Consider the following 13219-nt stretch of genomic DNA (forward strand, 5'->3'; position numbering starts at 1 on the left):
TGCTTTAGTTGCGAGTCTCAAGACCCAGACAGAGGGGGAAATGCCCATTCAAGTGTGTAAATGTCATAACAAAAATGAGCAAAAAAAGAGAAAAGAAATACTTTATAGGCATTTACATGGTTAATTGGCATATTGGTATTTAAATTCCTTAGGCATTCTGCCGTGAAATGAGCTGAGCATAAGTTTCGACTTTAATTTCAGTTTCAATATTAGTTTCGGTTTTAACTTTGACATACTCACATGCATATATAATATATTTACCTCCATAGATTTATAATCAATTTAAAAAGTGCATTTGAATATAATTTAAAAATTTTGTAAAATTATTCTAAATTTAAAAGCGCATATTTTATTACGCTCTCGTGAGCATTTTGTGCATAAATTAATAACCAAAAATGTAATTTCATTTCTCGCTTCATGCATGTGTGTGTTCGTGTGTGTGTGTGTGTGTGTGTGCGTGTGTGTGTGTTTGTGATATATTGATATAAATTTTCATAAAAACGACAGGCCAATTCAATTGTACTCAAACAAACAAATAAATACGCATTTTGCCATTCTTTTTATTATTGACGCAGATGTCATGCTCGGCAAAGTGTGCGAAAAGGGCAGGAGAAACAGAAACGGAAACGGAAACAAAACAGCATCAAAAATGCAATGGCGTTCGATTCGATTCGTTTCGGCTTTTGGTAATGTCGGTAATGTCATATAAAATATCAATCATCATTGAGATTATTGTGCATTGTGCTCGCTGGCTCGCTTAATTGATTTCATGTTTTAAATGTCAAAATGGAGAGGGGTAAAAAAATACAACACGGGACGGAGATAAAGCGAAACAAGAACACACAAAAATATTATATAATTATGGCAACAGGAGATCCTAATTAGCTGGCAGAGATAATTGAAATTGTTCATTATGTTTATGTATGCTTTCCTGTAGTCATTCAAATTTCGATTAAGTTCGTTTGTCAATGGGTAAAACTTATGAATATGTAGATATGTATATATGTATTGTAGCCATATTCCACATTTAAATCCTAAAAAACGTTCTTAAATTTTGTTTGATAAACTTCCAAATACAGTAAATTTTTGAATACTTCAACTAATTAGCTATCGGTTGTTAAAATATCTTTTTACGTTTTGCCATTGAAGGGAATTGGGATACAATTCAGCCAGAGTTCAACTCCATTTGATTTTATGGCATATTAATGGGAGAACATTTATATTTTAATATTACACCTACAACCATTTGCAAGGGGGCCAGCCAGCTAAAATAAAATGTAACAAAATGAAATGAAATAATACTTAATAATAACAAGCGTCAATGAAATTGCAAAATTAATGCCCCATCGTGTAAATATGAGACATGCATATTTCATGACAACGCGCTAAAGCTTCACAAAACAACAACAAATATTTTGCACATAAATATACAACAAAAATATATGTAAAAAACGCAAAAAAAAAAAAAAAAAAAAAAGAAATAACATTTAACTTAATGGGTCGTGTCTTTATATTCCGCTGGATTGGTCTCGTCATCTTTGTATTTATGCATTATTTATACGCATGCATTTGTTTTTTTTTTTGTTTTATATATTCCATTGGGTGTGTGTGTGTGTGTGTGTGTGTGTATTTTGTTTTTATATCATTTATGGGCATATTAAAGAATATTTATTAATATTTACACAGCAGAATGCAGTCAACCAGCAGGGAAAATGTAAAAGAGTGGGCGAGAGAGGGAGTTCATTTTTTATAAGGATAAAAGTATTGCCAAAAACAACGCCTTTGCATATGCAACGATTTTTTTTACTTTGCCTTCAAAGAGTCAAAGGGTTCATGGTGAATGACACATAAATTCATATTTACTTTTGATTCAATATTGATCAGATGAAATCTTTCTCTCTTGCCAATAGTTCCGACCAACGATATAGTTTGCCTTTAAAAATAGAATTTCGGACATTTAGGTTCCCAGACATAACTTTTGACTGACAAACATTTGATTTACTTGAGAACGAGAACGTAAACGTCATAAATTCTTGGCCACAATAGTACATTTCATGTTTAATCAAATATTTTCTACTAGATGTCTAAACAGTGTTGAAAAATCCCTATTGGCCCTCTAATGAATTTATTAATACTATCTTTGTGAGAATTATATTCCAAATGAGACAATTATAACTATAATTATTAAGGCAAAGTCATCCCATTGATCCTAGAAACAGTCTTGAGAGATTTGAAACCTCTCTATCAACTTAATTAGAAGTCATAGTTATATTTAAAATTGCCAAAACTAAAATTTATATGTACGTATACCAAAATATACCCAATTAAAACCATGCCAAACATATTGTTTAGCATGAGTTGTAAATCTTTAAAAATATGCTTAAGAATTGAATTTATTTATAAGGCTTTTTGATATTAAAAATGAAAAACAAAAAGGTTTAGCCGAGGTAGCCGCCAGATCCGTGTCCACCAGATCCATGTCCAACAGATCCGTGTCCACCAGAACCATGTCCGGCATTACCATGGCCAAGATTGCCATGACCAACATTACCATGGCCAATCGAGCCATGTCCTGAGTTGTGTCCATGCTGTCCATAGACAACCGCAGCCAAGGCCATCAAAGCAAAAATGCAAATAAGCTGTAGCAACAAAAACAACAAAAGATAAAATTAAATAATATTACAAAATAATTTAGAAGCAAAAAATTGGCTTACCAAGAACTTCATTTTGGGGAGTTTTTACGTTGAATAACAAATTCGAACTGACAAATGTTTAAATTGTTTCTCTTTTTATACACAAACAATTGGATCGTCGAAACTCAAATAAAAAGAAAGTTTATTTGTTTGTTTTCATTATACATATCTTTTTCAAAACGAGCCCCCAAAAAAACAAATTTTAATTGATATCAACAAGTTTTTTTTACCCCATCCCCCATCCCCCATACCCTATCACGTCTCTCGCAAAAAATCAATAAAAAATGCAAACTTTATGATCGAAATATAAATTGCAATTGCAAAGAATCAAACTCGAAACTTGTATTGATCACGATCAACAAAGATGAGCAATTCAAATCGAAAAGGTTAATAATAGAAATTATCATTTGAAACGTTTTTGATAACAAGAAAAAGTTTGTGCATGTTAATTAACTTAATTAATGTTAAATTTCTTGGAAAAAGAATATTTAAATATGAGATCTACTTTAGAACAAATACTAAGAGGCATATAAAAGCTGACTAAGTAAAACCTGTTATAATATTATATAATTAAATAGACAGATCTATTTACATAATTAAGATCATTGATGACTTTATGAGAAAATTTTATATTTGTAGGATATGACAGTTAAGACATTTAATTAATAAATTAAGTTATATTTTTATTCGTTTTGGTTATTTTTTTTTTTAAATTTGCCATAAATTTTTAAAAGCAAATAACAGTTTTTCTATCGTTCGTTTTTAATACCTACAAATATAAGTTAGTGTATTAAACTAATAAATCTTAGACAATTCGATAATAGCTTGAAAATTACAAAGGAATCGATCTAGAGCTCAACTCCCTGTCCATCCTAATGCTAAATCTGAGAACAAAAGAGTCAAGAATAACGAAAGATATTAATATACAAGACACATACTTATATATATATCATTTAAATAAGTCTTATGAATTTGCAATATGTTTTAACTTTCTTTTGTTATATTTTAATTAACCTTGCTTGTTTCATATTTCCTATGACAATTTATTAAAACTGAACGCGTTTGTTAACTTGGTTAACGACTTTCAGTTGGTCACACTTTGTAGTCGATTGTTCTACACACACACTTTTGGGTATTTTTCTATTATTTTTATTGCATTTTTATGAAGCAATGTGGAAAAACCAAACCCAAACCAACCATGTTATAGATTCTGTAGATTTGACAATTTATCGCCCAAAATTTAGTAACATTCGACAGCTAAAACTAATTGGAATGCAATGAAACACTGTGGGTGTGTGTGTGTGTGGGTGTGGGTGTGGGTATACCACGCCCCCCACCCACCATTCGCAACAATAAAAGGATATCTGATAATATTCTGCCCTTGTGGTAGTGGAACAAAAACTTACATTTCGTTTTACCAGTTTGATTTTTGTGTGGATTACTTTTTAGTTCCTTTTTTTTTTGGGGTGTTTAATTGCTTTTTCCGCTTTATTTGCATAATTAGAATTTGATAAAATGCATAGTTATTGACCACGCCCATTGCATGTTGCGGTCTAAATTTGATTTTAAATATTTTTTGATTCAGCCTCGAAAAAGGGCAAAAGGGATTTGCTGAGGCAACTGTGTGAACTCATGGGTGTAGTTTAGTTGGGGTAACGTTCGATGACTAGAAACAATAACTGAACTCAGTTTGATTCAGTCATTAATTCTAAATTATCTTTATGGGTATGTTGCTAATCTATAGATTAAAGATTAAACAGGCATCTAACCAAATAAATACAGGGATGTCTCCTCTGAGATTATTAGAAGTTTACGTTCCAGTTTTACCTTTTCTACAATATGAAAGTTTGAGAAACGGACAAAACCAAACTAAGCTACGATATCTCCTAAACTAAGGCAAATCAGATCATTTGGACAAAGGAATTCGGATTTACTGCACCATTATCTATAAGAAACAATCACTCTGATCTCTGGGTCTGGGTTTTGTCGATCTGTCGACTTTTTCAAGCAGACTAATGTCTGTTTTTTTTTGAACCATTCTTTGCTTTAAAGAATTATCCTTAATAAAGCTTCCTGACTACGCTCCTGATGGCAGTCAATTGAATTTTAATAGTCGAATGCGATGCGTGAATAGTTTTTGCTCATGTAGACTGAAATTTGGCAAGTTGTTAACTGCCGCTAACAGACAAGTGAAATAGTCGACTTTAACTTTAAATTATTAACAAGCTTGATATCTGTTAGCATTCGACATTTAAAACTGACATTAAGTTGACACACACACACAGCAGAAAAGTAATACGAAGCGACCTCAATTCGCATAGACAACTTTTCGTTTCAAATTGCTTTCTACAATTGCATTGACACATTGACTTGGTAATATTTTACTGATAAATTGACAGGGCACAACGAAAATGTGCTCGAAGGGATACAATTTTGTGCTAATGCCATGTCAAATTCTCATTAAACTCATCCCCCCTCTCTTCTCTCATATTTCTAATAATTATTAGAGAAAAGTGTAAGGAAGGAAATAATTGCGTTGAATCAGCATTCAGCTTTTTGCAGGGTTTTTGTATTTCGTAGAAAATCTAATTGTCTCATTGTCTAACTTGTCTCTTTTAACTGTCATTAGTATAGAATTGAACAGTTTTGGATTTCAAATAGTTCACTTTTTTAGGTAAGTTGTGTATTTACTGTAGATGCAATTGGAGGCAATTAACTATGTATAAGATCAGCTCTTTAAGCCAATCAAGATGTAAAGTAAATATGTAAAAGTTTCCAAAATGTATGTATGTACTCCAATAGCAAAGAATTTTGCGTTGAAAATTTTTGGCAAAGAAAAAAATTTGCTGACATAAGTAATAAAGCTCGAAAGAAATCTCATATGGTTGTTAGGCGTTGTGTGGGGGTAAGATTAAAAGGGGGGGAAAACTCTGTAGAATGGGAGAAGCATTCATTTTTTATGTTTATTGTCGCTTATCGCTGGCGTTGTGCAACAGCCACGTGTGGGGCGAAGGGGGGGGCCTAAGGGGCGTGCCATTAGTTAGGGTCTCCTCGGCGCCAAGACGAAAAAGAGTAAACACAGCTATGAAAAAACGTTAACAACTCTCTTGGGCTTTTGCCACACAACGCACAAATGTGTGTGTGTGTGTGTATGTGTGTGTGACTGTGTATGCGTCTGTGACTTTATTAGCAGTCTACAGTCCCTTTTTCAGTTTACCCCTGGCGTATGTCTGTACCTGTTACCTTGTCAAAGTTATGAAAACGTCTAGGGGGGACATTTGTTCGCCTCTTTGCCTCGCTCAACCAGCATTCATCTACTCTTAGTCCTGTTCCTGTTTCGACGCCTTGCTCTAGCCGTGTGTGAAATTAGTTTATGGTGAAAAAAGACTACACATAATCGTGTTCTATTCAAATTATGACACAACAGCAAATCGAGAAACATGGGTGTAGTTAGAATTTAAAATAATTACTTGTTAAACTTATACAAATTTGTTATGGAATCACACATTCGTGTTTAGTTTCAGTTCTTCAGAAGCCTTTATTAACAAACAATAATCATTATCCATTAACCCCTAACGAACTACCTTTCTTAGCATGGCTTCTTCGGTTGGAAAGAATTAGATCTGTTTGTAGGTAAGAGTCTAAGGCCCATAAGCTTAACTTTATAGTTTTTCACAGGTTTTCGAGGCTTCTTCTTTTGCTTTGAAAAGTTTAGCTTTTTATAACTGAATCTAAGATAACAGAAGAGTGATCTTGCCATGACTTATTAAGTATATAGACTTAAATGGAAACTGCGTTCTTTCTGTCTCAAAAACGCAATTCTTGTACTCTTTTCTGCATACTTTGGGGACAAAGTTCCCTTATTTTACGATCTATATGCGCCACTGACCCTCTGTCATTTTATTTTTTGTTTGCTTCGCCTCTCGATTAAGTAACTTTTTATATGTTCTTATGATCTTTACAACTCTTTGGCTATTCTAGTCCCATTATTCTTCAGATTTTCAGCTTTAATTTACTTTTTTATTCTTTCTATAAATTTTTCTTCATATTTCACTCTTTGAGTGTTCCATTTATTTGATTTTCTGTCATTTTCCCATTTCTTGTTTTTATGGTTGAGATTTTCCTTCATTAACGTTTGTCCGCTGTGAGTTTGTTGGCTTAAACGCATATCAATTGGCCAAGCTAAAAGCTCATTTGTGGCATGGTCATGCATAATTCCTTCGAGGCAAGTATTCAATTCAATTCTATTCCAGTCTTCCTTTATGCATCTAGTAAAAGAGAAAAAAAAATCACAGTGTTGGCACCTTCTTGCACCTTTTTTGGAGTAATTTAAATGCAGATTGCAATGAGCAGCAGCCCAGTCTGTCCACTTTGAACAATCGACTTGAGGGTGTGAGGGGGACGTTGAAATATTTGCATAATGGCGGCGACACATTGCAAACGGAAACGGAAACCGAAACCCAACCGCCAACTCCTCTGAAACTTGCACTTCCTTTTCACCACCCTCGCCACTTGTGTTTGAGTTTCTTTGTGTGTATGCATTTCAAGTGTGAGTGTGTGTGTGTGTGTATGTGTTTATGACTGCTTGAGCTTCCATGTGGTGTCCTTATTGTCGTTAGTAAGCGGAAACTCGTTGGCATTGCCGGTCATTGGGATGCGAAATGAAGTCTATGTCGACACCAGGTCGACCTAAGAAGCTGAAGAACAAGTTGGTCAATGCTTCATTCTGGGTAATTTTTCATTTTAAATAAAAACTGCAAACGATGTGACCACAATATCAAAATTCGATATTAAATGAGAGAAAAAGCTCTATAGGTTAATTTCAGCCCAAAATCTCTATAGGATATTCTCGAATATCGGGCGAACCATAAGCTATATCGTGGCAGACACTGTTTGTTTGGTTTCTTAATGTTTATGTTGCCACATCGTAGTCGGTTGGGCACGCACTATAAACTCTTTTCAGGACCCAACACTCAGTAGGTGTAGAATCCAGTGGCAACTTGAACCGAGGACCGAAAAAGGAAGGAGGTTGTCAACCATTGTCAGAGAGTTTGCGGAAAAACGGGAGCGGATACCAAGCGCATTATATGTCCTACACTGACACCAACTCTTTATAGGACAATGTATTTGAAAAAAGTATTGAAAATCATTGCAAAAGAAGTCTTTAAGAAATCCTTAAAACCCCATTTCCAAAATAATTTTTGTTTTATATTTTGCGAGAGTTTTGTTTTAGTTTAGTTGGATGTAATAGTTTATGTCCACCGATCAGACTAATGAAACTTTATCTTAACTATCAACTCTTGAAGAGCTATCAACAATTTAATGCCTGGTTAGGGCCCAAAATGTTAACACATATTTTGTATTTCAGAGATAATAAATATCTCAGAATGTAACTCTAGAGTTATTTGGCGTGGTTTCGGAAAATGGCAATGGCTATCATTTTCTGAGATTTTGAAAGCAAAAATATTCAAAATGTTTCATTCTTTTTCTTTCTTCTTTCCCTTTGGCTTAGATTAGAAGCATAAGACAATATTTGTATACACAAATATTTGATATTTATCGTTTTTAATTGTATTTTTAATTTATTTGAATTTTTTTTTAATATTCTTTTTTTATTCTTTTTCTTTATATTTTACATTACATTCTATGATTTAAAACAAAATTCAAAATAAAATAGTTAATATAATTAATATTTTCTAATACTCATCTACGTTTTAAGCTGCAAAATTTTTAATTTTTCCAATAAAATTGTTGAATCTATAGTTGACTTTAAAAAAATATAGGAAATTATAAAAAGGAACGATTTAATTTGAAATTATTGGAAAAAAGAGGTAAAAAATTCAAGAAATTTCATAATCCAACTATCGATCTAAAGGTATTTTTTAATTATAATTGATTTAAAACTAAATTGAATACACTTATCAATTGTATTTGCTTAGGATACGAATTTTCAATTAATGCTTGCTGTTGCGGTAACAAAATAAATGCTCATAAATTTCTCCAAGTGTATTGATAATGGTGTTTGGTTGCGTTCAACTTGTGTTGGGTAGAATGGCATAAATTTCGGTTGCGGTTGCACGTGAAAATTGCATTTGGCTAGCAGTTTGGTTGTATGCGTGCCATTTGGATTGGTGTGTGCGCGCGCGTGTTTGTGTGTGTGTGTGTGTGTATGTGGGTGCTGTGCAAATTGTGGACTTAAATGTTTATGCCCCTTACTTCACGCCACCCACCCACATGCCCTTCTAGCCCATATTGGGCGTTTGTTTATTAAGCTTTTTCAAAAAAAAAAAAAGAAGAAAAATTCAAGTAAGAAAAAAATACAGGAGTACAAAATAAAAGAAGAAAGCCAACAAAAGGAGCACAACAAAAAAAAAAAAAAAATATATATATATATAGAGGTGTTGAATACCACTTGGCGGGGCATGGTTTTTATTGCCATCGCACATCTAAGTGCAGCAGCTGTAAAATAAATATATATTTTTATTTTATTCTATTTTTCTTTTTTGCTCCGCCATCTTTCGTTTTCGCTCTCTCCATTTTTGGTTGCCGTTTTTTCGGTACGTTTTTGTTCCTTTTTTTTGTTTTTTCCCCCTTACCAAGGATATAAATTAAACGCGTTACAGCTGGCAACCGCAGCGATTTCCTCTATTCTCGGGCATTAATTCGCTTTTTTTGTAAACCACAAAAGCACTTAATGCAGCCCCCAACTTTTGCGTTGTCATATACAAAATTTAAATAAGAAACAAAATCGAGGTAATGGCACAAGACCCAAGTATTTTTTTGTCTCTGTCTCTCGATAGATAGAGATACCAAATGCCAAGTGTTCAATGTACTATAAAAATGAGAAAGACATTTGCTTGAACCGCCAAGAGAGACGATTGTGTATTACCCTGTTTTCGATTTGAATAAAGTTGGCCAATCATACCCATTGGAATTTACCCCATTGACATCACTTATTCGTTTTAGCTTGTCACGCCCTCTGTTAGATGCCTCTAATATACCCTTCGATGCATTATTCCTACTAGGTACTGAAATGGGCAAATAAAAACCGAATAAGTAGACGGAAAAGCACTTGGCGTAATGAAAAAAACAATGTGCAAAAAAAAAAAAATAAAAATAAATGCTATCGCAATGAACTTACCGTTAATCTAAATACAAAAAGGTAACTTGAAGAGATCACTATGCTAATCGATATAGATACATCCGTGGAAAGAAGTATTTGGCATTTATCCAGTTGTAATTTACATTATATGTGACTAAAAAAACAGCAGTAAATCCAAATAAACTTACATTGTTAATACCTTTCTTTTTGTCCATGGCTTTGAAATAGTGAAATGGCTCTGACTTCAAATTTGTTTGTAGTAATGATATAATAATCGAAAAATTTACTGATAAGGTGGCTAAAACAGATGACCCCAGAAGTATACCGATTGATTTTGCGATAGTCTCGATAATTTAGTATCAAACATTGCAATTATTATTAGACAATGTAGTTCAATTGTTAAACAATGATTATAGATCGACTTAAAGTTGGTCTTTATTTGCCTTTTAATCTTTACGAACGGCCTAGATACCAACATGAAAATTTCGTTTATTCGACTGCGATTGAACATTGATTCACATTTCTTTTTATTTTAATAACTATATATCTATAATTTTGTTGTACAAGCTTATCGAACTGGAAAGGCTTTTATCTGAAATATATATCGATACGATTTATACTGGATTGAATGAACCTCTGCTAATTCTTACATTTGATTTGGCTTTCCGCTGTAAAGTTAATAGGGATTAAATGCTACTGCTACAGCCCAATACAAATCACTCACCTAATTACTCACTCATATCATTATCTAATCTGTCTGTTGAGAACAGTATGACCTGTTTCTGACGATCGTCAAATATATGCAGGCATATCAAACCAATAATGAAAGTAATCATCAGAACTAGCAGGATAGCAAACAACACACTTAAGACAACTTGGACACCCATATTCAATTAGGTAACTCCTAAGTACTTAAAGTTTTGAAATCTAAGAAATTTAACATTACGACTTTTTTTTGTTTTCAATTTTCTTAATTTGGGGAATTGAAATTTTTTGAATGGTCTACTATAGATACAAAAATAATTGTTTTGTAAAATAAATATTCTCTTAAAAAGGAAATTAATAGTGCTAAACGAAAAATTATTCTTTTACATACCAATACTACACAAATTAAAGTTTTAAGCCTTGCTCTAGTAAAGTAATTTGATCTGAGAATCGAAAAAAAAAAAAAATTTTTAGTGAAATGTATTAATAAACATACAACGAGTGGGACGACGACCATGTTGGGCTACATATTTCTGTACTGCGTTTATCAAATGATTGTAAGTTCTTCGAAACGTTTTACCCCAAATTAGCATCACTGGATCAGGTTCTTTGAGAAGAACTGCTATAGTGGCAGAAAAAAGAAGAATGTCAATCAGGAATAGCGTTATACACGCAATTGTAAGATATGCCACAACTGTTTTGCCCATTTTAATCCAAAAAAAAAAGAAAGAAAATATTATTTTCTTAATTTGTAAATGTTACTTTGAAATGGAAAATATTAGGTAACGGACAAAATGACAAAATTATGTCTTGTAAGTCAATGACTACTTAATTTATCGTAAAAGGACATTAAGCAAATATTATCAAAGGTGGCAGGTCAAGTGGGTGACTTCTTTTCATATGTCCAATCTGCATGCTGATGTTTTGAATTTAACTCTTTGGAAATGGATTATCAAGATATGTAGTGAGGAGTTTGATGTGCAAGTCCCCTGACAGTTTGTATCAGCACCATTCATGTATTCAATATTTAACATGCTTAGTTAACACATTTTGTATGGATATTGCAGATAAATGAAGTCTACAATATCCCTTGGAAGTTTGACTCTTTGAGGGTCAGAGACTTCGTTGGTCCACAACGATAAGAACAATGTATATTGAGGTTACTGAAGTGGAATAAAATTATCTTATATTGGAGATCGGTATTTGCTATGTATAATGGAATGTTTAATTAACTTGTTCTGTGAGGCATATCATAAGCTTCAATTGGCTTAGCCCATTGAAACCCATGGCAATTGTTTAGCTGCATAATTTCGATGGCTGTTATCAAGATTCATGCACAGGTAAGAATGTCATTGAAAACATTAAACCGTGGCCAAGGAGAGTCAAAAGATTGTCTAGACCTACTTGAAATGTATCAAACCTTGCGTAAAATTCGGCTTGTGGTCAATCATACCAAAGACTTCAATTTGCCATTTAAGAAATACTTAATACATGTTTTACAGATTTTATACGCTTTATTGCTTTAAGAAATCGTCATAAAATACCTTTCAGACCGGAAGCTGAACAGACTGATCTTAAATCCATATTACAAAGTTTGAACCACTAAAACTCGCAGCCTTGGGAATCCTAAGGTCAGAGCAGAACTAAACTAAACTCCCAAATATCCTTCTTTTTATTTTTTCCATTTCAAAATGAAACAACATTTAATCTTTTGCCAAATTTAATGTGCATATTTTAAATTTCATACATAACATTTAAAAATTTCCACAAAATGAAAGGAAATTTTTTTAATAACTCCCAAAGAATTGCTTTTGAATCATATCCGTAGCCGTTGATTCAACAATTTTGGCCGGGTCAGGCTTCTTATTATGAAAGAATGCAAAATATATGATAAGGCCAAGAACAATCAATATTCCGACTCCCGAAAATAAGATGCAGCAGATTAGTTTTGCTCCAATCTTGGCACAGCTATGCAAAAGCAATTAGTTTAAATAGATAAAGCTGTTCATCAACGATACTTACCAACATAATGCAGTTCCCAAACAGGCACACATTTTGCAATCTATATGATATATGTATATATTTCTGAATATGTATATATTTTTGAATCAACTCGATTAGGAATATTGAAAAATTTGACTCAATTCTCTTAGCACCTCTTACAATATTGACATGGCTTAATAAAAATCAATTGTTATATATGTATTTGCAGCCATAAAACTCTGTGAGACAATAACCACAGAAACATAAACAAATTATATTTTATTTTATTGTATTTAAAGAAAAAAAAGAAACATGTTTATCGTTATACTTTCAATTTCAATTAACTTAAGCTTGGCACATTTTCTTTATACACTTGCCAATAGGGGTATATACCTTTTTGTATTCTTTTAAATACTTGAAAAATATATATCTAACAAATATTAGAGGGCATCCCATTCTTCGATTTCTTTGACTACTCTTCAATAGGTATTCAATTGGTTTATATTTGGTTGATCCAAAACCCCAAAAAGAGTATTTAGAGAAACTTATAGGCATCCCATGTCATTTAAATATTGCAGTTTATAAAGTCAATTTATAAATTTAAGTACTTTTATTTTCCGATGTTGGGCTAGACAGGAAAAGAAATTTCCTTCTTTAGGTAAGTTTATAGCTCTTTTGAAGCCTCATACAATCCTATAGGGTTAGATTTGGACACACTCAAACGAAATGAGTTCAT

General features: G+C 32.7%; 3 long non-coding RNA genes across 4 annotated transcripts; all 3 read right to left on the reverse strand.

The window, feature by feature from the left end:
- Positions 1 to 9447: 9447 nt before the first annotated feature.
- Positions 9448 to 9911, reverse strand: LOC137581509 (uncharacterized). Its single transcript, XR_011033177.1, has 3 exons — positions 9835 to 9911; positions 9583 to 9721; positions 9448 to 9525 (listed from the first exon to the last, which is right to left on the reverse strand). It is a non-coding gene; the product is annotated as an uncharacterized lncRNA (long non-coding RNA).
- Positions 9912 to 10034: 123 nt separating this feature from the next.
- Positions 10035 to 11283, reverse strand: LOC137581383 (uncharacterized). 2 transcript variants are annotated; one of them, XR_011033130.1, is made up of 5 exons: positions 10997 to 11283; positions 10892 to 10943; positions 10520 to 10722; positions 10446 to 10463; positions 10035 to 10387 (listed from the first exon to the last, which is right to left on the reverse strand). It is a non-coding gene; the product is annotated as an uncharacterized lncRNA (long non-coding RNA). The 2 variants fall into 2 exon arrangements; XR_011033129.1 differs by lacking the exon at positions 10035 to 10387 and having other exon boundaries at positions 10406 to 10463; positions 10997 to 11282.
- A 919-nt stretch (positions 11284 to 12202) lies between these two features.
- LOC137581496 (uncharacterized) lies at positions 12203 to 12672 on the reverse strand. Its single transcript, XR_011033175.1, has 2 exons — positions 12523 to 12672; positions 12203 to 12468 (listed from the first exon to the last, which is right to left on the reverse strand). It is a non-coding gene; the product is annotated as an uncharacterized lncRNA (long non-coding RNA).
- Positions 12673 to 13219: the final 547 nt, after the last annotated feature.

This window comes from Drosophila tropicalis, unplaced genomic scaffold, assembly GCF_018151085.1.
Source record: "Drosophila tropicalis isolate 14030-0801.00 unplaced genomic scaffold, ASM1815108v1 contig_845, whole genome shotgun sequence".
Classification (NCBI taxonomy): domain Eukaryota; kingdom Metazoa; phylum Arthropoda; class Insecta; order Diptera; family Drosophilidae; genus Drosophila; species Drosophila tropicalis.